The sequence below is a fragment of the Oreochromis niloticus genome, unplaced genomic scaffold, assembly GCF_001858045.2.
Source record: "Oreochromis niloticus isolate F11D_XX unplaced genomic scaffold, O_niloticus_UMD_NMBU tig00006675_pilon, whole genome shotgun sequence".
Lineage (NCBI taxonomy): Eukaryota > Metazoa > Chordata > Actinopteri > Cichliformes > Cichlidae > Oreochromis > Oreochromis niloticus.
In genome coordinates, this window is record NW_020328118.1 from 3,829 (window position 1) to 7,924 (window position 4,096).

At 38.2% G+C, this 4,096-nt stretch overlaps 1 long non-coding RNA gene across 1 annotated transcript; it reads left to right on the forward strand.

Moving 5' to 3' along the window:
• Positions 1 to 2,792: 2,792 nt before the first annotated feature.
• On the forward strand, positions 2,793 to 3,441 carry LOC109200131 (uncharacterized). The gene is made up of 3 exons (XR_002060345.2): positions 2,793 to 2,854; positions 2,941 to 3,163; positions 3,252 to 3,441. It is a non-coding gene; the product is annotated as an uncharacterized LOC109200131 (long non-coding RNA).
• Positions 3,442 to 4,096: the final 655 nt, after the last annotated feature.

Genomic DNA, 4,096 nt, shown 5'->3' on the forward strand with positions numbered 1-4,096 from the left:
CTGAACGTCGCTGAAGGAGCCCGAGTGATGCTGACCAGAAACTTGGACACACTAAACGGTTTGGTTAATGGTGCTTTTGGTATACTGGTAAAGGTGGTGAGATCTGAAAATGATGGACACATAATTAAACTGGGGCTCAGAATGGACAACCGGCAGTCTGTAAGAAGCAACCGCAGTGCTAATGCAGCATCTGATGATCTGGTTTATATTGAGAGAGCAGAGGAGAGTCTGAAGTTTAAAGGAGCAGTACGCAGACAGTTTCCTGTAAAGCTAGCATTCGCCTGCACAATTCACAAAACTCAGGGTCTTACAACACAGACAGCTGTAGTTTCAATGAAGAACATTTTTGAACCAGGTATGGCTTATGTTGCTCTCAGCAGGGTGACGTCTCTCAGTGGACTCTATTTACAGGACTTGGATGAGAAAAAGATTTACGCCAATCCCGAGGTAACTGCAGCGCTCCAAACCATGAGACAAGCCAGCGTTGAGGAAATGATGCCTCTTCTTCAGGTCAGAGAAACAGCCAGCAGACCTGACACTCTTACACTGATCCATCACAATACGGAGGGTTTGCCATCTCACATCAGTGACATCAAGAGTCATCATGAAATGTGCTTAGCAGATGTTTTGTGTCTCACAGAGTCTCACCTCCAAGGCTCCTTTGTTGCAGACAGTCTTCATTTGGACGGCTACACAATGTTCAAACGCAACAGACATGTGTCCTACACAAACTTTCCTCACATGGCCAGCAGAAGTGGTGGTGGAGTTGTTGTGTATTTGAGGAATCATTTTCAGGTTCAGGTAAAACAGTATCTGCATAATGTCACTGATCTTGAGTTTTTAGTGTTGAAGGTTCAGGCTCCATTCCCTGCGCTCATTGCTGTTGTGTACAGACCCCCTGACTACAGTTTGACACCGTTTATGCAAAACCTGGTAAGTCTTTTAGATTCACTTGAAATAATGGACTGTCACCCAATAATTGTGTGTGGAGATTTTAATGAGAACCAGTTGCAGAGTGGAAGAAAACAGATTCTGGAGCAGTTTCAGTCGAGAGGGTATTCACAGCTGATCACTTCTGCCACTACAGACAAAAACACCCTGCTTGACCTCATTTTTATTTCTCAGCCACAGCAAAGTCTCTATTCAGGTGTCCTGAGGACATATTACAGTTACCACAACCCTGTGTTTTGTGTCCTGTCCTCCAGCCAATCATGAAGTCGTGTGGTGAGTTTTGAAACAATTACAGATCATGTTTGTCACAGAGTTTACTGATTGTAGAGCATGAAAAGATTTTTCATTGAAAAAAGTGTCTTCCCTACTCTGTCTGTAAGAAGACCCTTTCTTATTGCAATGTTATTAATCATTTCACCAAATCATGGCTGTACTTCATGCAGAGCCGGGAGATCTGCTTTCTGTTATCATGCAGCTCAGATCTGAAATATGCTGCAAAAAGTATTAAACGGACATAATTTATTTTTTATTCTCATGCTTTAAATGACTAAATCTACTAATGCATTTTTTCATGGATGTTAATTGTCATCTCCTTTTTTGATACTTGTTTTACTCTGACGTATGTATCTCAACAAACGAGAGCTTCCCCTCAAAGTGCTTTCAAATATGAAATAGTAAATAAATAAATCCCAGATAAATGCAGGTATTTATTATGGGTCACATGAATAAATGCAGACAATTATATTTTCTTGATTATAGTAAATTTTGTAGAATCAAATGTTTTTGGGATGAATGAGGTTTTGCTTATCATGTTTTACAGGTAAAAAATGTTAAAAGCTTTAAACTATCTTTAGGCTACCAGAGATGTCTATAATGATACATTATGTAGAGAAAAACATTTTTACAGCTTACAGAATATGTATAAAAACTGATTTAGAAGTACATGGAAAGTTTCTGCATCCATTTTCTGACTTGGCCTTTATCCGGGTGGGTTTGGGTTTGGGTGGATAAAGGCCAAGTCAGAATTCTCTGAGCAGCTGGAAAAAGCTGCTAATAAACAAAGACATCAGAAAGCGGGGGCTTTAGGTGTAGCCCCCGCTTTCTGACGCACTAATTAGATTTAGCAACTGACACCCCATACCAGCATTACATAGACACTTGGGGCTGAGATGGGTGGGTGGGGAGGGTGGGTGGTGTTAAAAGCACTTTATGTTTTGTAGATGTATTTTTTCAGACAGGGCACACACAGTTCTGTTTCCTTTGTGGGAAAACCTTCGAACTTCACCATCCTCAGCTGAAACAACATCTTAACACCATCTTCATGAACTGCTGAGCCAAACCTGATCCATCAGTACTGGACTGCACAGATAACTACATGCTACACAGAGACTGCTGATTTATGAACTGCCATACCAGTGTGTCTTCAATGGAGAAGATGACACACCCATCACCTGACCTCCTGCCTGATCTGGAGACCATCATCATGCTGCCACACTACACACCTTTGAAACCATCAGTGATGACTCATACTGAGGAAACTGTATTTCCTGTCAGAGATGCTCAGTGATCCTCAGAGCAGAGAGAGGTATGATTCTTTATCTTTGATAAAAAATGTCAGTGCTTTTAATTCACTTAATTAATTTAAATCCTGTTCATTGCATAAATAATTTCATACTCAAATGATTATACTTGTTGACACTTTTTGAGTTTTAATACACATTGTGGATTACAAATCTATGCTTTTTCTACTCTGTCTCTCTGTGCAGGTATTGCTGTCTTCTGAGTTCTTCAGTGTCCCAACTGAGACATTCAAACCTCATATCAGAGCTCATGTCTTTCCTCACCATCATGTGAGTGTGAGATTGCTCTGGATTCTGGTTATGTGGCCTGCAGCACCTATAAGGTATTTCAGCATTGTTCATTTTATAACTTATTTCTAGTTTTTAGGCCTTAACACAAATAAAATGTTCCTTTTTCTGTATTTTTTAGAACAAGCTCGTACAGTGTGCCTGCATTCCAGCTTCTTAGACTCTACGCAAGTGGACAGAGTATCAGTGTTTGGCCACTCTTACAGACACCGACTTCTGTCAACTCACTGCTACTGATCAGGCACCTCACTCCAGGAAGACAGAGGGCTGCAAACCTGTCATCGTTTCCAGTGTGGCTTTGTATTCTTGGGGTAGCATCAGATTTTTCCCACAAATATTCAAAGGTAACACTTATTTTAAGCTTAGTTATTAAACCAAAAGTCTTCCCTTGTGTTAATTTTTTTTTTGTTGTTTTTTTTTGTTTTCTTTTAGATTTATATGCAGTGACCGGATGTTGTGGAGCTTTGTTAACTGTGTGGAAAACATCTGTTTGTGATTATATTTACAATGAGGCTTTAAGGTGACAGTTTCCATGTAATTTCAATCCTTTTACTAAGCAAAAACATGTTTGCAATTAACATATTTTTTCAGTTTTGTCTTTTGGATTTATGGTTAACATTCCTCTGTGATAGCAAATACTAAACTGGTCCAAGTAACCAGCATATCATTGGTCAAAGGCAAAAAGGACCACATGTCACGCTAGCAATGAATTTTTGACTGTGTTTGTGTCACCAGATTTAACAAACAATATCAGACATATGAAACTGAACTCTGGATTAATGTGCAGATATATTGTTTTTTTTGTTTTGTTTTTATTGTTGAATAATTATTTTGTAGGACAAACCGAATCTATTTACCCAAACAATGTAATTTGTTTGGTTAAATAGTGGATTAATATATCTAAGTCTATAAGTATAGCAAGCTGAATTCATACAAACACACAGCTCTAAATCTTGAATTGTAGGATGTACAAAAATGATCATGTGATTATTATGGACATTTAAATAACTATATCTATTGAACCATTACACCTATTCTTTATAGAAATTACACAATCTCAAAATGTGAAAAAAGAAAGTGTTTAAGAGAATAAATAATGTGTGTTTGTATGAATCCTGCCTTAGTATGGGGTGTCAGTAACTACATTAGTATAGAGTAGGTCTAACAGTGGTTTTCCACATCTGCTCTAATATATATAGATAATGGGTCAGACATATAAAGTCATTTTGAAAAGTTCATAAAGGTCACATCCATTTATATGTGTTCCTTTTTATCAT